The 26,567-nt window shown below is 40.6% G+C and overlaps 1 protein-coding gene across 9 annotated transcripts in view; it reads right to left on the bottom strand.

Moving 5' to 3' along the window:
• WDFY3 (WD repeat and FYVE domain containing 3) overlaps positions 1-26,540 on the bottom strand; it is a 151,377-nt gene extending 124,837 nt beyond the window's left edge. For 7 of the 9 annotated variants that reach the window (XM_039698430.1, XM_039698433.1, XM_039698431.1 and 4 more), the window contains exon 1: positions 26,375-26,472. The gene's annotated coding sequence lies outside the window, so the exon portion shown is untranslated. Of the gene's footprint in view, positions 1-26,374 lie in introns of all 9 variants that reach the window. The other 2 variants (XM_039698437.1, XM_039698439.1) reach the window with 1 other exon arrangement.
• Between the last annotated feature and the right edge of the window lie 27 nt (positions 26,541-26,567).

Genomic DNA, 26,567 nt, shown 5'->3' with positions numbered 1-26,567 from the left:
CAAGAAAAGGAGATATTATCCAAGAGAAACTGCTTGAGCTGCAGCTACATTCGCATCTCCTCCAGAAGCATCCTCTATACCGAGAGGCAGCATGCAAAAACAAGAACTTCAACAATCTGGCACTGGGTACAATTTAAAAGCAAGGATAGTTTAACACCAACTGTTTAAACTTCTTTAAAGCAAGACAATGAAAGTGAAGGAAATAAATTCAGCCTCATTTATTGTGGGCAAGCTCTGTTGAACAGCCCAAATCTTGCTTCAGTGTAACTGCAGTCATTTGGAAGTCAGGAGGTCTTAATGCAACACCTGATTTCTATGCCACTGGAAAGAAAAATGCTCCATAAATTGCATTTATGTTAAGTCAAAGCCAAAATTAGTTTGAAAGAGGAACACGAAAATTGTCATACACGCTTCATGTTACTTCACCTTTTAATTACTCTCTAATTAAATTTGCATACCTTGATAATATCTACTAGTATAAGATGATGCTCCAAATGGAAAGAAATGCTAATTCCCTCTGCAAATGAACCATCAAAAACTCGAACATTTAAATAGATCAGTAAAATTCATTTCACGTTGTCTTCAGAATGCTCTCACCTACCGAACTCAATCCTCAATTTACAAAAGTCTACCATGGATACATTAATCCAGTCACCTATAAACAGTCTTCTGCTCTTAAGAGCCAAGACAAGTGCTTCTTGTAGAAATAAATCACAATGTGTCAGTGCTAAAATCCAGATGCTCCCTACACAGACATGCTGAACTGACTTGTAGGTCACCTGTGACATAAAATTTCATGAATTATATTGCTTGACAAGAAGCACTGTCTTTTTTACACAGAGGTTTTCAAACTAAGCAACTGGGTCTTAACGTTATAGCATTATGATCTCTGTCACTGAAACACTGGATGTTGTTTGCAGGGTAAGTACAGAATGGTGTAGGATAGAAGACTTCTGTGAAGCTCAGTGCAGTCCAACCTCTGCTCAGCACAGGGGCAGCTTAGATCAGTTGCTCACATGAGCACTGAGCATCTCTGAGAGTGGAAATCCCACAGCCCCTGTGAGAAACCAACTGTGCTGTTTACCTTCATGGTATAAATTTCTACCTTGCTTGTAACTGGCCTTGTGCTGCTTGTGTCCAATGCCTCTCATCTTATCCCTGTGCATCTCCAAGAAGATAAAGATAGTCAAAATTTATGCAGTGGTCATCTCTTCTGAATTACAGGTTAGTGACCATAGAGATACTTTATAAATTGATCAGATATCTGAGGACAGGGCCCTTAATCAGATCAGTCAGGTAGACACTGAAACAGTGAGAGTCTTTTTATACAAGCTATTATTTTATGAATGAATAAAATAAACATAGATAAACACACAACATTTTGCTTCATCAAATGGGAAATAAAGACCAGAATAATAGAGGAGTTCTTTGTTTATTTCAGGAAGCTAATGCCTGGCTCACTCTTTAGCTTTCCATAGGATGAACAAAACCCTCTGGATATAGAGACAAACCCAGATTATCTAAATCACTAGTATCTAAAATTCTGAAATCCAAAAGTCAAATGCAGAGATGCTCTGGCATTTCTAAGAACACATTGGTCACCTTAGTATTTGGAGGCATGCAACACAATTTAAAATCTATGTTCAATTCCCTCACTGATGGATGTATGGTTATTTGTTTCTTTTACAAAGAGCAGTGTATTAGTTGTTGCAAACAGTACACTCAAAGGTAAATAAAGATTTTTCCCTCTCAATTAGTGTCTACATGCTAGCTTGCTCAATATAGCTACACTCACTGATGCTATATTGCAAAATGCAATCAATATATCACTATGTTATCCCTGCTGTTAATTCCAAGCTCATAAGCATTTTTATTTACTTTAATTAATCACAAAGTTACAATTTCCTAACAAGGACTGAAGGCTGACCTATATTATAAGGCTATTGGCAAACCAAAGACGAAGTCAGGCTTTTCACAGCACTGCATGGTGGGAGGACAAGAGAGATAAATTGATAAAAGAGAGGTTCAGACTGCACATAAGAGAAGCTTTATTCCCCCACTGAGGACAGAGAGGCACCAGAACAGGGCCCAGAGAGGCTGTGCTGTCTCCAGACTTGGAGGCTTTCAAGACACGACAGGATCAAGCCCAGTACAACCTGGTCCCACCTCAGAGCTGGTCCAGCTGTGAGCAGGAGGTTGGACTACAACCCTGCCAAAGTTTCTCCCAACTTGAGAGACCTTGAGAGATTCTCTGCCCCACTGTTATGTATAGAGCAAGTCTCAATCCCAGTGTCCCATTCTAACATTTAACGTGTGAAGTCAGCTGACTTACTGCCCTGTTTTCCCAAACCTCCCAGCTGCATTCTGGATACTTTTCCCTCTGCAGCCTTCAGCTTCCTGCCTATCCTGACACTTTACAACACATTCACCAGTGGACAGAATTTTCTCTCCAGGCATCTACCTGAGGGCCAGAACACCAGACACTATGTCTGGAGTACATGAAAAACAGCAGGAAAAAATCAGAAAGCAGACAGACTACAGAACATGCCAGGCAGAGGACAGGTCCTCCCCAAGCATACAGACCTCCTGAATAGCAGAGTCTTTTGTATTTGTATCACATCCAATCCCTACAAGTTCCAAGCAGGTCCCTCCAGATCTCTACCAGTCACCCAGTCCAGCACACAAGCCCTGTTACAAGTTTTTCTCCAGCTCCTGCAGTGTGGGGGTAACATTTTGGCCTGTGCTAACAACTCTTCCTCAACCAGGATCACAGAGAATCTCAGCATGAGATTTGACCATCAACATTTTGATGGTCCTGCTTGGAGTCAAGACTAGGGTACTACCCACCAGCAGCTGTCATGGTGAGCTGCCTTTGATAGCAGCACAACCATTTGCTGCTATCAGCATTTAATAATTTAATATTAATAATTAACAGTTTAATAAAGGCAAGAGCTGTCTTGCATCAACTTGATTCTTGCATCTGTGAATCTCCGCTTTTGTCCATCTGTGACATGGAGAAATTGTCCCAGAGCTAATGGAGCTGTAGCTGTGCTTCCTGGAGAGCAGCTTCAGCCTACACACACCTCCTCAACAGTGTCCTCCCCTTCAAACACAGCACTGGGCCACTTGCTCAGTGTGCTGAGAGAAAGGAAAATTAGGGCAGCTGGCAGAGAGGAAGATGACTTCCAGGTACCTGGCCAGCCAGGATGCACACACTTCCCACCAGTGCTCCTGCCCTCGGCTCAGCACACAGTTCTCTGGGCTGCACAGCTGGTGTCCAGGGATCAGAAGAAACAGATTTGCAGCAGAGCTCCCATTTCTGGGTTTCCAGGTAGCTCTTTCTGTTCTGCAAGAACTCTCTTCTGGTCAGTGACCTTTGACTCCAAGCCTTGAAGGGCATGTATTTCAATAAATTGCTTCCTTGTTGTTAAATTAAATGTTAGTGTTCTGAGAAGGTCTGTGGGTCATGTCTCTTTTTGACAGAGAATTTTGCCAGCTAAGATAAAGTTAAGGCAGTAAGTAGCCTGTCCACCAAAAGAGCAGATGATTATGTATATAAATGTTTATTAACAGACTGAAGATTCTGTTCAACATTGCAACTGAACAAATCAAAGTTGATGATATACAGGAATCCTAATAAGAAAGATTTATTTATTCTATCACACACTCCACCATGAATTTTAAGCTGCCAGATTCTGTTTCGAAGGCCCATACACCACTATAAAATGTTTTGTAGTTATTTTGGTGCTAGTCCACAATTGTGGTGCTATCACGACAATTTGCCAGCCTTCACCTCTCAGGAGAGTACTGCAGAACTCTGACTCATCTCACAGAAGAGTCTTTTTACTCAGCTCCTTGAACTCTTGCTAATAACCAGTTGTTTGTACTCTGCAAGCTTGCAAGGCTTATATTTGGACAGCTTTCTCCAGGTCCAATTTCTAAATTGAATGAAGTAACAAGGCATGATAGAAAAGGAACATTAGGAAAACAATTTCCACAAATGCCAATTTTACTGCAGCATCTGATAGTAAAAGAGAGGATACCTTATTCTAGTAATTGCATGGAAACAAAGAAATCCACCGAACTACAGACAGCATCCTGAGAGAAGACCAATATTCTGAATATTCTGAGTATCTGCTCTGAATAACAGATATTCAGATATTTTGAATAATGTCCAATATCATTTACAGTGTTCTTGGGAGAGCTTGTTCTGCAGACTGCCTGCAAAGTCCTCACATCTTTGGGTTCTGCCTTCTTGGCAGCTGCCAGAGATCTCATTTTGAATCAAGCTTCCCCTGTCTTGTCCAGCTAATACATATGTTAGAAATAAATTTTTTTAAAATCCCAGCAAAGATCAGCAGAATAAAATGATACTGAATATCCCAATAACTGCTTCAGTTTGCAATGTGAAATCAAAGAATGTCCAAAGTAAAAGCTAACTTCTTTATTTAGTGACCCCCAAGTTGAACAGACATCTCACAAATGGGGGTCAGACCTCCCTGTGCAGCTCATCACTGGCACTAATAAACTAAGCTAATTGACTTTTCCTTTTCCTTGAACCAAAGGGAAACTAAGGTACTGCAGAACAAGTCCTACAAGAAAAAAGAAGTGTCTAAACAGACTCACTCTTAAAATCATCTGAAAAAATTATGACCATGTACTTCCTTCTTTTCTTTCAGAAAGCAGCACTCACTACTTGAAACATGCCAGCCTGTTTCCTAAAAGTGTCTCCCTTGACTATTCCTTCATTCCTCAACTCATTCATTCCTTTTTCCTCTTCCTGAGATGTCAGATCCAAGAGAGATCACAGGCCAATAAAGATCTCACAATACCCACTCCTGCTTATTATTGACTAAAATCAGATTCAGATGAGTAAGTAATACTCATTTTTATTTTTATAAATACAATTTTATCTTCCAAGTAACAGCATAACTTGATGTATTGCCTAGCAGTCCTAAGAAGTTGAAATTGTAAGAATGCAGATAATATATTTTGTTTTCCATGTTTTCTTTCTGTCATTCTACGCAAAAAGCTTCCTGCCAAGATTTCACAGATTATGTCATTACATAAAAAACCATGGGTAAAAGTTCACAGCAAAATCTGTAAAAACACATGGATGCAAATGTCAGATCCAGACAATTTTCAATGGCTAAATTTTAATACACACAGGAGGGAAAAAAGTTAAATGCACTGAATGGCTTAGGGAAGTGTAACTTGACAATATTAAATTACGTCTCTTCAGTCATCCAGTAACCTCAATATTTGCATGATCTGCATGACCAATCATGAAGAAATGCCGTAAGATAAAATATCAACATATTAGAGATTTAATTCTTCCAGTCATCCAGCTCTCCCTCTTACACAAGCACAGAATCATATCTTCATTAGTAAATATCTCTAATAGATTTGTAGTTACTGAGTTTGTGTATGCATGAAGTTTTTGTTTCCATGTGGATTTTTGTCTTACTGTTTTTTGGGGGCAGGTGTTTTGGCTTGATTTAGGGTTTTTTGCTGAGGAAGGGAAAGGAGACAACAATTAGGAAGAGGACGCTAACAGCTACTTGATGATACACCTTGATCCTTCCTTGCTTTTAACACATTGTTACTCAACTTGCTGCAAATATAAGTTGAAGAACTTATTCTTCCTCTGTCTGTGAGCTACCAACAGTATCTTTCTTTTACAATTTTCCCTCTACTACCTGCCTGGAGTATTTCCCAAATGAACAAATCCTACTACTTATACTGAATGCAATCTAAGTTGTTCATAATTATTTTTTACATCGAAAAGTTAAAACTATTTGAAAAGTCTGCACTAGAATTATCAAAGTAAACCACAAAATCAAGATTCTGGCTAAAACTTTATGTGCCATAACCAAGTGTACAAAAAAGCTATGTCCATAATGGAGGAAAAAATAAACAAACCTTCAAGCCAATAATAAAGTTTCATTACCACTCTGCTACATGAGAAATAAGTGAAGAAGAATTCAAAAAAAGCTAAAAACTGGTGAGGTATGAAAGCTACTTGTTAAAACCATTTAAACTGTTGTTTATTTGTGTTTGGATACATTTTTCCAGGGAAAGGAAGTGTATTTACAGTTACTCTGAAAAATATTATTAATGACACCAGGTAGTCATAATTTGATTACTCTAGATTCCTACCCATTCTGTAAAGAAATGTCATATTTGTCTTGCTGTCCATGTCACTGAAAAACAAACCAAAGTTCATGTGATGTTATTTTGAAATAATTGAGCTTTTCATGACATAATCAGAAATATTTAGGTTTGCTCTGGCAAAATGAGGAGCACTGCTGAACACTCCGGAGTGTCAAAATAAACCCATTTAAAAACTGAGATTTGGTGAAACAGAGCTCAAGAAAGGTATCAGGAAACACCATATATACTTCTCTTGTATGAGACAAATCATTAAGCTTATTGATGTCATCATCTTCCTAGATAAGGGCTTCAGTTCTTCTTTAGGAAAAGAAGCCTAACCAAGATAAGATACTAGATTTTCATGCTTTTCAATGTCCAAACAAAATTGTTTTTCATATTGCAGCCAAAGTCTGTCAGGAGATGTCAAGTTGGAGTTATTTTCTTTAGAGAGACCAATTCAGGCAATAATATTTTGCTGTATTTGCAGTGAAAAGTTACCACCTCAGTTCTCTTCTCGATCTAGGTTTGAAGCGCAAACAGTCTTTAAATAGTGTGATCAAGTACCACTTGATCAAAATTCTTCTCATGTCTCTCCTAACAGGTAACACAATTCAGATTTACCTCTTGTAAAGGTAAAGGTACAATGGACAGATTAGTCTGAAATCTCTTTTAAGAGAATTAGCATTTCATGAATATGTCCTTAGTACTTAGAAAATCCAAACTGTGCTTAATAGGAAAGAGAACAGACTGAAAAATTCTTCAAGAATATTACTGAACTTGAGCTGCTGTTCATTTCCAGTGTGCTCCTAATACCATTGCAAATTGGTACCAACCCTCACCTGCAATTCAACAGAAACGTGTAGAATTATCATTTCTCATTGCCTTGAATAGAAACTCTCCAGTAGTACCAAACTCAACACTGCACTAAGAGGAGATTTAGATAATGGCAACACAGAAAAGAAACCACCAGATTTAAAAACAAACAAAAAAATCTTTTCTCCAAAGCAGGAAATATTTTTCTCCTAAATTGTTCAACTCCTAAGATTTCTAACTCAACTGCTGACTAGTTTTCAAAACCGACAGTAAAAAAAAGCAACTCTTCTAAGTTAGCACTCTACCCAGACCTTGCCATCTAGTCACACATTAGTCATTCATGTTCATTGAAACAGCTGAAGAGTTGTTAAATGTTTCTCAGGAATCATACTGATTAAACTCTTGATAAATCAGTTGGAAAAACTACATATATAAAGCAGAGACATTGAGGCAAACAGTAAATACCCCAGGAACAACTGCTATTCAGACCACAGAATATTTCACAGGTGTTAAAAGCAATTTCAAAATTCCCAATCATTTTCTACCTTACAAAAGCACCGCTTTTGTGAATTCTGCATTAGACCAGGGCATTAGCACCACCATGCTGTCAAAGAATTAGACATAATATCAAGCTTTTTTTCCAGAAAAATCTTTGTAACTCTTCCCTTCTCATCATTACTTTCTGGGTTTCTCCAGTACCAGGTGCTCTGATAAAGTACAACATTCTCGTATTCACAGAGCCAGAACTGCTAGGCTGAGGGAAGAATTCTAGCAGAACCTTCACTAACAATGGAAATAATCAAGTAAGTCTGTGATAAATGTGGCTACAGCATACAGTCTCTTCCAAGCCAGATCTCAGTGTCTCTGGCATGAGAAACTGGAGGGGAGAGGTGTAAGTTGACAAGACTGAAGCATTCACGCTATAAATCCAGTCTTTTGGTTGCAAAAGAGAGTATCTTCTGTGTGCCTGGTCTGTTGAAAGCAGACAGGGACAGACTGCCACTGAAGGACAAGAAATTCCGACAAAAAGAGCCCAGAAGAAAGGACCCAAATTTCCTACAAATGACAGCACCTTCCCACCTCTCCAAATACTCCATCCACAGTACAGACACTGTGAGCAAGAAAACACAATCTTTGCACTCGCCATAACATCTTCAGCATAAGACTTATAAACTAAATAAGGACCTTAAACCCTTAGCCCCAATTTATTTCCTGATATAGGACACTAAGCACTAGAGCCTATTTATGACTGATGCAGATCACACTTGACATGGCAACAAGCAGTGCAGCCAACAGTGTGGTATCACAGATCAACTATTATTTCTTTCTGCTGGGACTTGTAGATGATATACTCAGTTCATCTGCAAGCAGGGAAAGCACTGTAGTCTAACAGTCTACCATCTCTTCTCCCATCCCAAAATGTTTTATCAAGGATCAAAACAACCTGCCTCGGTCACTTACACTCACAGGAAGCCATGAAACATGAAATGGAAATGACATGACATAAAACTGAGAACTGAAAATGAAGTGTGAACAGGGCAAACATTTTTACAATATATTAACTGCCTTTATTATACTGCAGTGAGATCACTCAGCTGTAAAAGTACAAGATTTACAACTACCTCATCTTACACACAGGAGTACTCATTTTATTTGGTGATCCCAGGGCAGGGCCAGAAGGAAAAATTAAAATTTCTCTCAGGCCCACCCTTTGAAAAAAACAAGGAACTAAACAAACAGCAGTTATTTACATGTTTCTAAAATCATGAGAGCATGAACTTGTAACTTTTGACCTGAAATCCAACAAAGGCCATCTGCAATATTTCATTTAGATCCAAGCAAATGCCTTTTCTTATGTACGCATAAAGTATCAAGTTATTTTATTTCCCTATACATTTTATATTTCCCATTATGTACACGGGCAGTTTGATTTTGCCACACAGTGAATTGAAGAATGAACCCAAAAAAACCACTGTCCTACTGTCACTGGAAAAAGAAGGAAACAGCAACATGGGGGAAAAAAAAACCTTGTTCACAAACAAATCAGGGCGGGGGCAGAGGGGAAGAAAGAAAAGGAAAAAGCAGCAACCAGAACACAAGCAGCTGGTGCTCAGGGACTAGGAAGGACTTTGGCTCCACAATAACAGGATCAGTTGCATAATCGCTGCTGCCTGAGAAGTTATACAATGTCTGCCCTTCTCATCATTAAGAAAACAAATAAGCAACAAAAGTCTTTTTAGGGCACAGAAGCTAATAAATGAAATACCACATGTGAAGTCCTACTAAAGAGAAGGAGCTCTGTAGTTTCAAACATTACTTTTTAGCTTATTGAAACATTAAACATCAAATTGTATGTTGACCCTTGCTAAAAACATCTATTTCCCCTACAAGCATTATGTCCTAAAGCCAGTGTCAAGCCACAGGAATTTCCCACCTGGAAATGGTGGCTTTTCCAGTCCAACTCTCAGAAGACTCCCATGTTTGCATGGGAGAAAGCTGTCCCTAAGGCCAACTTGCATTGACATGCGACCTCTCTTGCTGCTGTAGAACTTCATGAATTCTGTGGCTATTGTGGCATTTGAACCAAAGTCATAAACTACAAAAATATCCCAAGCACTAACACACTAATTGTTCTAACGGGATTCTAATTGTCTAAATGGATATTTTGCAGATACTTACAGGAGAACCAGTGTAACATTTATAAGACAAAGACAAATCAACTTATGAGGAATGACATCACTGAAGAATGAGGAGGAAAGAGGTTTTCCTGAGTGGTCATGTATTGTGCAGACCTGACACTGAGGCATTGCACAAAGAGTGAAAGTGAAGTTTGATTCAAGAGTGAAAGACCACAAAGATACTGCATGCTAATTAAGAGGCAGTTGAATTTGAGTTTGCCAGCACTGAATACATAAAGATAATTCTAGCCTAATCATAGAGCTCTCTCGTTAAGGACTTGGGCCAAAACAACAAAGTATTTTCCTCATCTATCTCCTCATCTAAAATTTGCATTTCTCAGTGATTACCTCTCTTCTGCTCCAAGTCTTGTCCATTTGGTTTTTCTTACCTCTGGGTCAGAAGTTTTGTATCTTTTCACCACAATTTGGGCTCACAGCCCAAAGCTACTGCATTGCAGAATCAGCAAAGACATGATGCAGCAATATTCCTGAATTTCTTTGGATGTGGAAGTACATGTCATTGCTGCCAATCTCTGAAAGCCATCCAGATAAAATTCAGAGGCCCACAACATTTCAGAAAAAAATTTTAAGAACCCACAATGATGACACTAAGATGGCCATCCTGACACTTTATGTCCCATTGTTATTTTCCAGCCAGCATCTAGAACACTGCAAAATTCACTGATTGTGCAAAGACAGAACAAACATTTACTCTGCTACTCACCTCTAAAACTCCAAGCATTACCTCCTGTGCTTAGTACACACCACTTCCAGAAACAATTGCAGGAATTAGCAGAGAAATGGAAATACCAGGATCTGTATTGCAGTGGAAGTACAGACCAATTTCAGAAGGAAGAGAGACACCTAACCTGTATCCCTCTTGCCTCCACTCCAGCCCGTCAGCTCCTGGATAAGCAAACAGAATGAGAATTGCAACATTCCTAGTGAAGGGAAGGGAAGCTGCTAACCCGAAAGCCTGCACAAAGGAATATGCTAGCCATGCACTGATTCTGTATATACAAGATATAGAGGGACCAGCAATTAGAGAAAAGCACACTGCTCTCTGCTTAACTCACTAGTGCTAAACCTGCCTCAGGAAAATGCAGCAGCTGCTGGCCAGCCTTACTACACTCAGCAGATTGTCTTGACCAGTTACAACTCCAGAACCAGTGGCCAGGTCACATTACCATCCACCTTAACAGAAGAGCAGAAAATTCCAACTCCACCTTTCTTATACTTTTTTTTTTTTCCATATCAGGGATTGCTGCAGATGGCAATAATTCAATCCTTAAAGCCCCTTACTGTGAATATGCTACAAAGCAGCATAGCTTTATCCATAATATCTCAGTTCTGAATTAAGTAAGCCACTTACCTCTCTTAATGCTTCAGCAACAACTCAGAATTTTGATTCATGACCTGCTCTGCAACAAGCACCCCTTACACCAACTTCATCAGCAGTCCCTCACTCCCCTCTTGACTCTGGCAAATATTTTGAACAATTCTCATGTTTAGGACTCAGAGGAGCCATTTTACCTACTCAAAGAGTAAAGCAACACCAAGCAACTCTCAAAACACTACTGTACACTAATCCAAGTGCAACTGGAACAGCTACTGTGGATAAAGAACACAATGCCCTTCCTTGTGGAAAAGAAAGGAAGATCTGAAAATCCTACCCACTCTCCCATTCTTTTTGGACCTGGTGCTAAAGAAGGAGCAGAAGGAGAAAAACCACAAACACAAAGTGCTCCAAGAATCCAACAAGAAAAATCTGGCACTGTAAAAAAATTCACTTATAAGACACATACTAAAAATGCTGAAAACTAAGTAAATAGTGAATCTCACAGCTAAGCTTCCAAAGTTCCTCGCTCTGCTACTCCCTTTCATTAGAAATGGTTTATATAAAAATGTGTCTTATTAGTAAACTCACACATCAAACAGACAATTGATTCAAAAGACACTTCTTAGGTGGCTAGGGTTGCTCTAGAGTTGATAACTTCTGATTGAACAGCTCTCTGAAAGTATGATCTTCAAACCAACACCTAAGGTAATGGGAATTAAGTACCTGCCAAAGACAATTATTTCCTCACAAGGCTGCAAGGGCATTCCACACTCTATCTTGATTTTGGACAGCTGGGTTCACACCCTTGCAAGAGGTGAATTCTGCTCTCTGTGCTGCTCAGCTGATGAGCAGTTTCTCTTAACTTAATCACCCACTATCCACTATCAGATACTTTAAGTCTATAATGATCTCTTTTCCAATAAAGAATGGACACACAACTAACTCAGACTCACTGCAGAGCCACTCCTAAGACTCCAGGCTTTTTACATCCTGGTAATTTGTCTTCGGGCTTCGCAAATGTAATTGAAGCTCATTCTGGGTTCTGAAAAATCTTCCCCATTACATTAAATCCATCTCCTTCTTCAAAGGGGGAAGAGAGAAAAGCGCAAACTACAAAGAAAGAGGAAAAAAAAAACCAAAAGACAATTATCAGTGACTTGGAAAAAAAATTACAAAATTGAGCAAGGAAGTTCTGGATGCAGGAGGAAAAAGGAGATGCATCCAGAAGACATGAAGGAGACAGAAAATGGAAGATGGACTACAATTCTGTGGACACACAAGTCCTGAAAACCTATTTACTTAAACCATGAGAACCTCAAATGCAGATGTTCAAATCTGATTATTCCTGCTTTAAAACCCTAAAGCTTAGTTTCAGAGGAGGTCAAAAAATGAAGGCAATAATAGCATAAAATAATGAAAATAATCATAATTTGTTTTTTGTTTTTAAATCATTAAAAGGCTTTTGACTGCTTTGTCAGTAGTACAATCTAGGAAATCCCAAAGCTTACTGTATTTTGGCCTAAAAAAAAAAAGCAAAGAACTATATACCACTTCCTGAACCTGTCAAGTCTCAACAACTCTCTTGCCCAGCAAAAGAAAAAACCACAAAACTTTCATCCTTACATCATCCTAATCAACAAGAAATGAACACAAAACAAAATTAGGATTAAGGATTTACATATCTTGCATAAAACTGAAGTTAACTCACTGATCACCAATCCTATGGACAAAAGGATGCCATTCCAGATTCTATTAATCAGAAACAATTATGTTAATACCAAATTACCTGTGCATGTATAGGCTGAAACAAAAATAACAGCAAATTATTTGTCTAAAAAAAGCAATAATATTTAGAACATCAATGATATCCTGGATTTAGATGAACTGAACTTACTAGAAGCAATTAAGAGGGGAAAAAAACTATTTAATCTTCAGTTTATTCTCCCTTTGATTTTTAATGATAATAAGCTCTCCATAGTTAAAAAAAAAAAAGGAGGGGAGGAGGAGCAAGTTTTGAGATGGAGCCAAGTGCATCAGGCCCATGCTGCTATCTGTGGTTTCTCCCCTGCTCTGATGCATTTCCAGGAGGACACTGGAGGAATTCTCTGTAACAATCTTTTTCCAAGCAATATTTTGGCATTATTCCAAAGCACTTGTTTTAAAACAGAAGCCCAGCAGTCTGGATCAGCAACAGACCTGCAGAAAGTCCACAAAACATAATTTTCTTTCAAGGGCAGATCAGGATCATCACACAATTCAGATTATGCTGCACAAAAAAGACTCCAAAAAATCTCTCAAACCAGCAGAATGGATAAATGAATGCTCTGACAAACCACACAGACACACACACACAACTCTCCTTTGCATGCTCTCATAAGCAGCATTTTTTGCAAGAGGAAAATATTAACAGACAAGCAAACAAACCAACCAAACGCACTGGGCCAGGAAAGGGAATTTAATGCATTTGTTTCATTTAAAGCACTCCCAGGAGCAACAGTAGCACTTACATGCCAGACTTACAAGAACAAACACTGCAAGAGAAACACTAACTGTGAGACAGAGATGGGTCACTAAGCTGGGTTCTCTTACTTGTGGCAAGCTGACACATTCCTTCCCTCTGCTTGTCCAGACTCGTCAGCATTCTGCTAGCGAATGGCTGAAAAACCTATAGCCATGTTGATCATCTAAGAACGTTCAGAGAGCATCTCCTCCTCCATCAGCCCAAAGGGACAACTCCACCACCAAGCAACAAGCTTTGCCCAGCTGGGCACAAGGGTAAAAAGGTGTCACTAACCAGCCACATGAAGGAGGAAGGCAACAAAGAGTACAAATAAACACTCAGGGTGACTGAAGAGTAAACAGTGTTAGAGGTACAAAACAAATATTCCCTCTTAAATTTAACCAAACTTTCTCATACAATTAAAAAGCAGGGACAAATCTCTGCCTATATCCAAGTGCCAATTTCCTGAACTAAAAGATGATGAGGAAAAGAGTATTGCATGATGATTGCAACACAATTTTCTTAAGCTTGCAGATCTACAAAATAGCTCAGAAGAGAAACTGTCTTCCAAGAACTGCTGTGGTACAAATGGCACTGCTTTGTCTCCACTTCCATCTCCCTGCCCTGCTGGAAGCCAAGAAGAAACAAACTGGTTTAGTACTGGGAGAACCTCACATTCTGAAATCATCTGACATGCTTAAAATATTGAGGGGAAATTAAACAAAAAAACCCTCACACAGATAACAACAAAACAAAACACAGCACCACAAAAAACACGCACCAAAATAACACCAAACCCCACAAACCAACCAACCAGACAGAAAAACCCCAAGTCCCTCCAAGACCTCACCTACTGGGTTGAGTAATTAAATTTCTACCATTTTGAGACTGAATTGTGACTATGATAATGTTATTTAGACAAGTATTAGTTCAGATTTGCCAGACATCTTTCTCAGAGACATTTATATTTGCTATCTCACCTGCATTATTAAATTGATCATTTTGAGATAAGCATGGTATCTTCACATGAATATACTCAGTCACTACCAGAGCTGGCACATGCTGCTCAGCATTATTAAACTAATACCTTCAGCTCAGCAACCTCCCTTTAATCACATTAAAGGTACACCAGCTAATATAAGAAATAGAAGCCAGTAATTCATGTACCTGGATGAGCACACTGGGGGAGTAGGTGGCAATTATGAACTAATTATTTGGATACAATTATTTGCACCTCTTTGCAGACAGGGCACCCTCCAATGACACCAATTTTAGTACCTCCAAAGGCATGGCTATGTGCTAGAAAGCAGAGTGGGAAGAAGGGATCTGAACACACAGAATACAAATCCCAAAAGAAACAGCACGCCCATGGCAACATAAGTTACATGACCCTTGAGTGCAGCAGGAGGCATCCCTGAACTGGGGAAGGAGGGGAGGGTTTCAAAGCAGGCAAGAAATATTACTGCATAAACCAGCACACCAACAGACTACTCTGAGACATCTAAAGGTCAGCCTTCTTATAGCTCAAGAGAGCAACCAGAATACAAATGACCACCAAACACTTAAATATGTTTTATTACTGAAAGAGAAATTTATTATTGAAGGTCAAGATAAAGTTAAAAAGAGCCTGGGTCGTCATCTCTGCATGCAGATCATATTTTATACAACTCAGAGCTCTTGGACCAAGCAGATAATGGCATTACAACACATACTGGAAAGTGAGCAAACTCACTTTCAGTATGAAAATGAAACCTCTTAGGACTGCTAACTGGCCAGGAGAACAGATTTTGAATCATGTAAGATTCCCCCTTAACTCACAGCCATTAATTACACAGAACATCTTTTTAAAAGAGATACCTCCATTCAAATAAAAGATGTTGCAACCATTGCAGCACTGTTTATGTGGATAACCATTTCTTACAGCAAAAAACCATTACAGTCACCAAAGTTGATCATCACCACTAAAGCAACAGATCCTTCAAAAGGTAGTTGTTTTCAACTAAGAAAGGACACCACATAGAGTGAAAATATGTAAAGCACAGTAATTACAGTGCTCCATTACAAATATTTTTCAGATATTGCTCTGGAACGCCCATGTTCTCTGTCCTTACCCCTTCCTCTCATCTTCCTTTACCATGCCTTTTTATTGAAATAAAAATCAATTTAGACTTGGCTAGCTATTCTTCAAGATGAATCAACATGATGTTTCAAAACAAACAGAAAATGAGAGTAACCTATTAAGAGGTATAAAATTTGAGACAGTAGTACAAGCCTACATACTTAGTACAAGCCTTCAGCTCATAATGAAGCTTTGCCATCGTCCTCCCAGACCCATTCAACATTTTCTATGAGGTCTTAGTAGAGTCCCATCTCAGGAGGATTTGTTACAAATTGTATAAACTATTAACATACTTAAGCATAGCAATGAAAAAAAGAAAGGGAGGGTGAGAACGCCACATTCTTTCTGCAAGAGAGGAATAAGGAACAGCATTAATGCAGTATCTGTAATCACATACACGCCACACATTCAGCCTAAGCATTATTCTATAACATTATTCTGTAACAGTACCTGAGGAGAGAGCTGGAGGGCAACACAACTTATTTTAACCCAAACACTAAGAATTACAGTAAAATGGTCAAAACAAAATCCTCATGTCTTGTTTGCCAGACTAGGGTTTTTCTTCTCCTACTTACATGTTGTTAATAAAGAAACTAGGGACAGAGAGAAAGGAACCTATTTTGCTGGTTTAACTTTTTATTGGCAGATTTTTGCTTCTTAACTGGCAAACTGGACATCACCATATAAACAAAACTAAAAAGAAGGTGAAAAGAACTCTACAAAATTCAATATACATGCAAACAAATACCTCTTGTCTAGACTAAAAAACAACCACAATACTTGAATTAAAGAGCAAATAGCACAGAAAAAAAAAATTCTTCATCATGCCTCCATTTTCCATCCATGTAGACAGAGCAATCTTCCAGAAACATTTATACAGAAAACTACTCAAAGACAGTCTTCATACATTAGTAAGAAAATGCACCACTGTGCACCTACTTTTCTTCTTTAAATATCACAGCCATTCATGAACCCCAAACAGTGCAATTCTTTTAAAAACATGGGTTGTTCAGAGACTTTTCATCCAACATTATTTAATGTTTTAACAAGAAAGTGCGACTTTGACCAATGCTCTTTGCATGTTCCAAGTTAATAGCAAACCTTCAGTCAAGTCAGGGTACTCCTGGTCAAGCTCCTGTCCTTCTCCACCTGATTAAGTGCAGGCTCATTTCTTTGAGCATCCACCCTAAGCCAAGTAAAAGGATCAAAGCGCACTTGTTTGTAATTAATTTGTTTAAATTCACAAAAGCAGCTTGCTTTCTCCTTGGTAATGGTAAGAGCCCTCTGCAAGCTGTTCTAACTTTCCAACAAGGTTTCCCTCAGCCACTGCTGGGACCTCACAGCTGCTGGCACATCACTGCTGCACACCACTCCAAGAGCAAACACAGAAATCTAAGCAACAGACCAGTCATAAGCCAAAAAAACTGTTACAGTAAAATATCCACTACTTTCATAGCCTACCACATTAAAAATTATCTTACTATCTTCAGGATGTGGGGAAAAAAAATAAGAGAAAAAACCACCACTCTCTGCCTATCTGCCACTGGGTTTCACAGTGGACATGAAATATTCCCATGTTTCATTTGCTGTTTAAAGCATACAAAAACTTGTCCCATACCCTTACCTCTTTCTGTAAAAAGTCAGGGCTCTAAACACCATGTTCCCAACCTCTGCAGATGTCCTGCTTCAAGCACAATTGCAGATGCCCCTTCCAACCAAAATTTGTCTGGTGTGTTCAAACTTTTCCAGGAGAACTTAAAATTTAAGATGAGTCCTTCCTCACATCATACAATAAAGATGAGTATTCAGAGACAGCAGTAGTCACTCTGTTGAACCCAAGTGAACAAAATGTATTTCAATTTACTATGACCCTGCAGTGCTTGAGCTGCTCCACTTTCCTACTCATTGTGAGTATTTCAAAGGCAGACAACAAGCACGTCTAGGGATTTCCACCTCAGCACCACAACCCTCAACTTAATGCAACAAGACAACTCTAAGCTGAATTCCACACAATATGAACACCTACTAATGACAGTGTCCTTTTCCTAAACTATTAAAATAAGTTTATTCTCATACTTTGTGCTATTATGTTTTCATTTGAAATGTTTATCCTTACTCAGGTGGCAAGTTCAACTTCATCCTACAAAGGATCATGGAAAAGAGGATAGACAGGAAAGAGGAAGAGTGTTTTCATCTTTTAAATTTATTCTGTCTGTGCCAGAGAAACCTAAACCCTCACCTTTTTATACTCTCTACTCAATCTGAGCTACTTCAGAAAAACATCAACTATATTGATCTCCTCCTATGAAGAAAGATCACAATGGAAAGACACATAGCTAGACTAAAAAGATTGTTCCAAGTACATTATTTGCAGTACAAACACCTCCTCTGCATCCTTTTATTAAAAAGGAGAAAAAAAAACCAACCAAACCCCCAGCAAACAAAGAAACATTCACATCATCTGTATTTGAAGCACACAATATATACATATGTTCATTACTGAAATAAAATCAGGTTATAACTTTAGAGTTTAACTGATCGGTAGGCTATCCCAATTCATACCAGGAAAGTTTATGTGCTAATTTTGGCTGGGGTAGAGTTAATTTTATTCACAGCGGCTGGTATGGGGGTGTGTTTTGGATTTATGCTGAACTCAGGGCTGATAATACAGAGATGTTTTTGTTATTGCTGAGCAGGGCTTACACAGAGCCAGGGCCTGTTCTGCCCTTTGTACCAGCCACGCCAGCAAGGAAGCTGAGGATGCTTGGGATGGTGGGAGGAGACACAGCCCAGACAGGTGACCTCAGCTGACCAAAGGGATATTCCAGACCATGAGACGTCATGCCCACTACACAAAGTGAGGGGAAGAAGGAAAGGGGAGTGATGGTCTTCCAAATAAATGGTTATCCATGATGGGGCTCTCTGCTCTCTTGGAGAAGGCTGAACAGCTGCCTGCCCATGGGAAGCAGGGAATCCATTCCTTGTTTCACTTTGCTTGTGTGTGTGGTTTTGCTTTCCCTGTTAAACTGCCTTGATCTCAACCCACAGGTTTCCCAACTTTTACCCTTCTGATTCCCTCCCCATTCCTGGTGCAGTGCGAGTGAGAAAGTGGCTCCATGGGGCTTGGTTACCAGCTGGGGATAAACCCTGACACTGTACAAGTAATTTAAAGAAAACAAACTCCTGCTACACAAACTCCTGCTACCTATACAGGACATCCAGAGTCCTGTCTGTACAAAAACATCACCAGCTGAACTACAAGGGCTTTCAACAGACAGCAGGGAAGCCATGGTCTCCCTATCTTGATCCAACACTGCTGGGAGCATGGCTATGTTGCTGGAAAGAAACGCAAGCAAAATATTTCTGTCTCCAGAAATTGCTACAGCCAACGTAAGACATGTTGCTACGGTGCCTTTACACACTCTAATAATGAAAAGCTTGAAAAGATACTCCCTGGTTACTTCATGACCCACTCAAAACCTAAATTAAGTATTCATCACTAGCTTAGGCTCACTGCTCAGTACTGTTTAAAAAGAAACTTTTGCAAACCTAATTAACAAGCAAATTATCATTCTCTTACACCATATCCATAGAGACTTTGTTTTTACATTTGTACTGTGGCTCAGTGCTCAACTGCTGACTCAAGTATTAGTATTTAACTTGTGATGCAATACCAAAATGGTTTCTATGCCTATTCCACATGACTGCTTAAAAAATTATAACGAATGTTTATTTCTGCCTGTTCAGGGAGACAGCCTTTCTTCTGCAAGTGTAAAGAAACTCCCAAATAAAATAAATTTCACTCCTCCTCAATCACTTTATCAGACAGGAAACCAGTGATTACAAGAATATTACCAGCTCTGATTACAGCTTTCTCAGTCTCATACCTGTGGCACCCCAGTCCAGAGCATTTTGCCATGTGAAGATTCCGAAGATGATGTAATCCTCACAGTTGTGGGAAAAACACCCATGACAACTTCATGGTTAAGGCTCAAAATCAAAAAAGAAATCAATTTGGTTTGTGCTTTCAGTGCTTTAAAAGCCATAACTTGAGCCAATCTCACTACTGAGGGCCTACACCATGACATTTCAACTCTGAAAACAACAAAAGGCCCAACTTTTACATTTAGAAATGCACTCTTTAGCAGTTTTGTCTGTCATTCTGCCATGTGATACATTCTGTACTCTGTGCACTCATACAAATACAAACCAAGGCCTCATCTCATTCCTGGCTCTCACTTGAAGACCCAAGGACCTCCTTAAAATCCCATTAGAAGTAAACAAGCCTTGGCAAGCACACAAATGCAGAACCAAATCCGAAGACCATCAATGGCACTCTGAATGCTATCAAGGTGATAAATTCCTGTCTCTTGGTTCCCATTACTTCTTTGGTTGTCTTAAGGCAACTGTTCAGTTTGATTTTTTGTTGTTTTAGGGGTTTTTGTTGGGGCTTTTTGGGGGAGTTTTTTTGTTTTTTCTTGGGGTTTTCCCCCTAAACCTAAGTATCATTTCTGAGCTTGCTTCCACACATTGCTCACCCCCTGCTCTGCACACTATGGCTGCAGGAATCACGTGAACTGGTACTGCCACTGATGCATCCATATAATAAAAACAAGCTTCCCCTAGAACAGCTCTCTACCACAGGCCGATACTCCCCACTGGTCTAATAAACCTCAGACAAAAGCTCAGGCTCATTATGCCAAGTGCACTTACATCTGATTAACCTTCTCAGGGATCTTTACCTAAGGCACTCTGAACAGCCTTTCTCCCTTTCGGGATTGCCATCATCCAAGCACTTAAAAAGTTTCTAGAAAGTTTTACTACCAACCCAAGTTGATATTTTGGCATATTTTATCCCTCTGTATCCTTTAAACAACATACCTTCTGGATACCCTAAGCATTTGCTTAGTCCTGCAATTTCTCCTTCTATTCCCCTTATCTCAAATTAAACAAAAAGAAAAGGATATGCTTACAGTGCCAAATAACCAAACATAGACTTTAGGAAGTTCCTGCTGTACAAACCCCCTCTTCCTGTTACAGCCCATCTGTGAGCTCAGATTTTGGTTCTCAACAAGAACCAGGGATAAGAAGCGACACTATTTATTTATTGGCATTCAAACACATTCCACTTTCTGAAGCAAAATCCCATCACCTATTCACACAAACCAAACCATCCTGCTTTGGACAACAATGAGATTTTTACCATGTCTTCAAATGAAAATAATAAATCACCTGGTAATATAAGAACATAAAATGTGGTTCACTTGCACCCACATTCCACCTGGCAGAATGATACTGAGAAAAGTAGCACTAGGTAGAGCTACTCTCTCATACCCAATGCATGGTGATAACTCTGACAAAAGCTGCAGTAAAATAGAAAGCCAGATGTACATTTTTCTCAAGAGCTACTGATCCACACTCTCACTGAAGTCATCACATTCCAAAATTGAAAGACCCAAAAAAACCCAAAACACCTAAGAACGTGTAGGAGTATCTTCTCCTTCTAGCCATGTGTCTATCTTTGCACTACCAAACTGTCAGCTCTGAAGGTTTGGGGTTTTTTCCCATTTGCTTATTTGATATAGCTGGTTTAAGATAATGATCAATTTTACTAACCCCTCCTTAACTCTGAAATCCTTCACTACAAATCCTCAAATGCAAATTCAAAATCAAAACTGTCACAGTTTTGATTAGTAAGAAAATGGATGATTCAATAGAGGGACTAGCTTTACAATTAAATGGGTCTGACTTTTCCAAGGTAGATGTCTTAGAATTGGAAAAAGAAGCTTAAGTTACCCATGGAACTGATGAATACTCACCCAGCCTGCAAAAGCAGGAATTTATTTCTTACATTCTTCCAGTTCAACAAAAAAAAAAAATCTGTAGAGCAAGAGAGAAAGGGATGAAATAAGCCACCTGGAAAAGCCACTTCTTCTATGTGTTTTCAAATTTATTATTGTTGGTACATTAGGCTAGCCAACCTGATTAAAGCTTTTTCCATGTCATATTGTAATAAAAACACATGGAAATAACAATATTTGTGAAGGTGTATGAACTAAAGATCCTAGACACTTCTGATTGTCATAATTCAGATGCATCCATCTCATCTTTCATTGACATCTCTTAAAATTAGCCCAGAAATGAGAAGGGACTTGCCTTCATACCATCCAACATCCCTTATTGTTTATGGCTCCCACACAATTCCCTCCTTCCTAGCACAACACTGTTCTACTGCATTTGAAATTTCAGAAAGTATTTGTTTACATGTGCAAGTTCTGCAAATCTGTTCCTATTCTGCAATATGTGAGAAGCATTACAAATCACATGCTTCAGACAGGCAGAAATCCATCACAGGGTAGTGACAAAACACCAAAACCAGCAAAGCAGTCAAACCCCTCTTCCCTCATATAAGAAAGATCCCAAAGATGGCATGTAGCTCTCAGTGGAATAAAGTAATTCCAAAAAAAAAAATCAAACTTTTTTTCCCCCCAAATCTCAATACAGTTCTACTTCCACTATCACAGCTTTGCTCAACAGGTAGGGAGAGAAAAAAAGAAAAAGAAGAAAGTATACCATTAAAAAAAGCCAAAAATGTTCCCTGCTGTCATTCAAAATTTCAAAAACATCAGCACAATTGTCAAAAATCATGTCAATTGCACATTTCCACACAGAACAAAAATCAGAAAATTTTGCCCCAGAGCTTTCATGGAAAAAAAAACTAAAGATGTAGGTCATCTTCACTCACAAAAAACTTCAAGGAAAGAAAAGAAAAACCTCCTGCATACTTAGAGCAAAGCAAAGAGAAAAGGAACAAGACCTATTCTTCCTTCTTTGGACTGGACAGAGCTGCCCTTTGCACTTGTTCTGAAAGCCTTGATACCAGCCAAGAGCTCCTAGCAGATGTAAGAAAGTTCCCCCACCAGTGACACCAGCACCTGAGGCCATGCCACGGCCTCCTCAGCAAGATGTTGTCGTTCAGTCCCTGTCTGTACCAGGAAGGTGCTGCACACATTTACCTGTAATATCCAGAAGAACAGAGGATGTGACTAAAAAGCCAAAGCCTGCACTACTGCCTCATCAAACACGGGTTGCTTGCCAAACAGATGCTCTCAAGGCTGGATCACCACTAACACACAGCCAGTGCTGCAAAGCTTGCAGAGCTCTCACCTGAGCCAAGAAGCTGCTCCCACCTCCCCACCAAGGACTTCAATTAAAATGTTCATCCTGCCAGCAGGATTTTGTACCCAACAAAAGGATATGGCAACACTTTCTATGCTGTCTGTGGGACAGCAAAGTAAAACAAATGTGCACGGGGACCTTATAATCATGGACTAGGGATGAACAGCCCAGCAGCAGCATGAAATTCTCCAATAGAAGATAAACAGTTTCACTCTTGTATTATGAAATTGTAAACGAAATGACAAAGTTAAAGAGAGCTGTTCTAGGAGATATGACAATCTTACATCAATGCGCCTCAGTCCTTCAACACATGAAGGCTTAAAGAATCAAGCTGTTGGTCACTTAGGACAGATAGCAAAAAAAAGTACTTTTTAAAGCAACCAGCATTCCAAACACATCAAAAAAAGTTATGTTATGTACTTGTCATAACTTGGGCATTTTCAATAGTGTACTATTGTAATCAGTAGCACCACCAGCATGAAAAAAAGAATCAAGGAGGAAACCAGTGAAGTTAAAAGCTTCTATATCAAAGTCATGAAGAAATAATTTGTTTTCCACCTACACACATATCCAGAAATTGTACTGTGGACCAACAGAAAATTCTATTTACCATTACAAAATGCAAGTTACATTCTAGTAACATATCGTAAGAGTAGACTTCCATGGTACTAATTATCAGAAAAGCAAGCAAGCAATAGGGGGTAAATTGTGACTTAGATCTATGGTTTCTCACAGCATACTTTATCTGCACTCTTCAAAATCTGTTTATTTTGGACAAATGGCACAAGACTTCCTCATGGCAGGAAGTCCTGCAAGTCAAAGGCCACTGCTGAAACAGTATTTCCACTATTTTGCAATAGGGACTGAAAATCACTTACAGACATGAACGAAACTGCTAATTAACATGAACAGATTTCTCCTCTGTCAATTTAACCACTCAAGAGGGAATCACTGTCTTCTCTTTACATTTTTCGGTTTAGTGCATCTTCAGAAACCAGGCACGGAACAATTAATATCAACAATTAATATTTGGGAAGTGAAACACCATGTCACAACACCAAAGTTTCCAAACAATCTCATGACAGTCCTGAGCATTTCAAAGGGTAAGCAGAACATCTGCCCACACTCACCCCCATTCCCTGCACATAAAGCACCAATGAAATTTCCTGAACACTAAAATCCCACAGAACACTTGCAGAAAACTGTGAATTAGTTAATGCAAGGCTGGTGGATGTGAAACACTGCTGAATTCCTCTACCAGCAGCACACATCAATACATCCTGAAGACCTGCTCACCTTGCACACTTCTGCCAGTTTAGCTCCACTAAACCAGAATTAATACCGAGGTTTGCACAGCCACACAGACAGCTGTCACATCACCTTCTCAGACCACTCCTGTACCGAGATGCAACAAGGTAACGTAGCCTTGTTATGCCAAGGTTGAAATTATCAATAACTATAATTATTTTTTTTTTTTTAGTTAGCATCCTTCTGTTACCACTTTGAACAAAAAGATAAGTGCTCTCTTCCCATGGACCTTTCCCTAGTACTGTGTGGTAGCAGTACCACCAAGCAGCTGATCTTGATGTACTAAACTGGAAACAAACAACTGACTGGACACACCAACGCTTACTTAAACCTTGATATAGAAATGTTGTAATATATTTTCAAATGGTCACAGCAGCACCATGATTAACTTGCTTCAACTTGATAATCAGCTGGCTAAGAGATGCAATATGAACATAAAACCCAAAACATACTACACTTTTAGTCCAAGTCTGGTAGCCTAAAATTGCCCAACTAGAAAAGCAAATGTGGCCACAGTTCCTAGCAAACACATACCAAACTGAAGAATACCATGCACGATCCTCCAATCTGATATTTGGGGGATTCTTCTACCCAAAACACCTTGTTATCAACAGTGTTGAGTATTCCAGAGCTGGCTCCAATTGAGCTCAACAGACCCACACCACATAGTGAGGAGACACCCACTCACAGACCAAACGTGCAGCTGAAGTTAGACTGCCAGCACGTCTTGACCAGGACCACGGAACAAAGGCACAGTGCCACGTTAACATGGACACATTTCCAGGACACAATGACTGCCTGCCTACAACCTAAAAGCAAAGAGACTTGGCTGGCTTACTGCCACTGACCAGCTCCCACAGCAGGTAAGTTCATGTCTTCAAACGCTGTATGTCTACCAAGATTGCACAGGATGAGTGAGATATTGCAGAAATGTCAGTTCACACAGACTGTACAATTTGTTCACATAGCCTACTTCGAGATACTGCTAGCTTGTCACCAAAATGTGCCAAGGATGCAATCAAGCTGGTTCTCTGCAGAGCCTGACTGGATCCATAGGAGTCTGTGAGCCCAGGAATATCCTACAGCTGTACAGCCATAACTGGGCACAGAGGCATGCACAGGCATCAGGGAGCAACCCAGCTTTGGTGCAGAAAAATAACATCTGTTAGCTACAACGTGCAGAAATTACTTCTCTTAACAGGAAACCCACCACTTGTTTTTTGTAGTAAAATTTCATGGTCCAATATGTGGACATGCATGGACCTCATCACAAACCTACATTACAAAGAAACCAAAATTCAGTCATTAAAATAAGGCCAGGACTCACAGGTCTACACTGAAATCTTGCAAGTTACTCTAGCTAGCCAAAAAAAATTCAGTTAAATCATTCATGAAACTATAGGTCAAAATAAATACATCTAGTCCTTTGCACTTCTTCCATAAGTGTTTTGCTATGCAGCCACAGCTAGAAATTACAGTCTCAATATTTCAAGGTGAACATCACACAGGGTTTCAGCACCCAGCACTACTGACTAGTCTCCATGCAAACCTCTCCATTTGCGCGGACCACCTCTCCGAACTGCAGGGCGAAAACCACACTCAAGACAAGGAGCGGCTACTTCAGCAACCCCGCAAACCCCCCCAACACCATGTTCCGAACCCTCCAGGAGCCACGACTCCCCCGTCCCCAGGGACGCACCGGGGACAAACCTGTCGGGCTCTGTAACTTCAATGTCCCTGCCGCACCGCGGGGTCGACAGCTCGAGGCTGCCGCCAAAACCAGCACCCGCATGAAAAATCAAAATAAAACGGGCTGGGGAGGGGGAAGCCGACTCGACCCAGGGCCTGTGATCTGCCCAGGGCCCGCGGCGGCCGGGGCGAGCCCCCAGGCTCCCCGCAGGCCTCCCCAGGGCTGGGGCCGGCGGGCCCCTCCCGCACCCCGCCGGGGCTCCCGCGGGAAAACCGCCCGCCCCAGCCACAACAAAGGCGGCCGGAGCGGCCCAGCGCTCGCGGGGCTCCTTCGCCACCCCCGGGCTTCCCCCGGGCCCCCCCTCGCCGCGGCCCTGGCGCAGCCCCTGCACCGGGGCCGGAGGGGGGGTGCCGGCGCACTGACAATGATCGGCCGCCCCCGGCACCTGCGCCGCCGCCCCCTCCTCCAGCCCGGCCCGGCCGCTCGGCATCCCCGGGGAGCGGGGCCTGCGCCCGGGCTGCGGGGGCGCCGGCTCTCCTCGGGCCCGCCGACGGCGCAACAAAGCGGCGGGGCCCGGGGGGCGGCGGGCACTCACCGGGGGGCAGCGAGGTCCCGGCGGTGCGGCTGTGCCGGCCCGGGGAGGGGGCGGCGGGCGGTCCGTCCCTCCTCGCTCTCCTCTCTCCGCGGTGCTCTCTCTCTCTCTCTCTCTCTCCGCGAGCAGGGCTCGGCTCGGGGGGTTACGCGGCGCGGCGGCCGCGGGCGGGCGGTGCGGGCCGGGCCGGGAGGAC

The sequence above is a fragment of the Passer montanus genome, unplaced genomic scaffold (genome assembly GCF_014805655.1).
Source record: "Passer montanus isolate IOZ18808 unplaced genomic scaffold, ASM1480565v1 scaffold125, whole genome shotgun sequence".
NCBI classification, from domain to species: domain Eukaryota; kingdom Metazoa; phylum Chordata; class Aves; order Passeriformes; family Passeridae; genus Passer; species Passer montanus.
Note: the sequence above shows the minus strand (reverse complement) of the source record. Positions and strands in the feature narration are given on the sequence as shown.